This window comes from Mesitornis unicolor, unplaced genomic scaffold (assembly GCF_000695765.1).
Source record: "Mesitornis unicolor isolate BGI_N332 unplaced genomic scaffold, ASM69576v1 scaffold39866, whole genome shotgun sequence".
In the NCBI taxonomy this organism is placed as follows: domain Eukaryota; kingdom Metazoa; phylum Chordata; class Aves; order Mesitornithiformes; family Mesitornithidae; genus Mesitornis; species Mesitornis unicolor.
Window position 1 is genome coordinate 7,743 of NW_010192385.1, and position 258 is coordinate 8,000.

Consider the following 258-nt stretch of genomic DNA (forward strand, 5'->3'; position numbering starts at 1 on the left):
ACCTCTCTCCCCCCCCCCGACCGAGGGCAAAGGCGAACAGCACCGCGGTCACCCGATGAGAGGTGGGAGCCTAGCCCAGGGATTCGGACGTTGGGCCTCAGGAGGGGCCTGCTGCCGCGGTGGGCCTGACTGAGCAGAGCTGTGGCTGCGTAGGATACCCGGCCCTGGGCCATGGACCTAGGGCGATGCGGGGCACCCAGAGAGACGCGAGGGGCCCCGGGGAACAGAGGCCCGGCCCCGGCCCGGTGTTGCCATGGC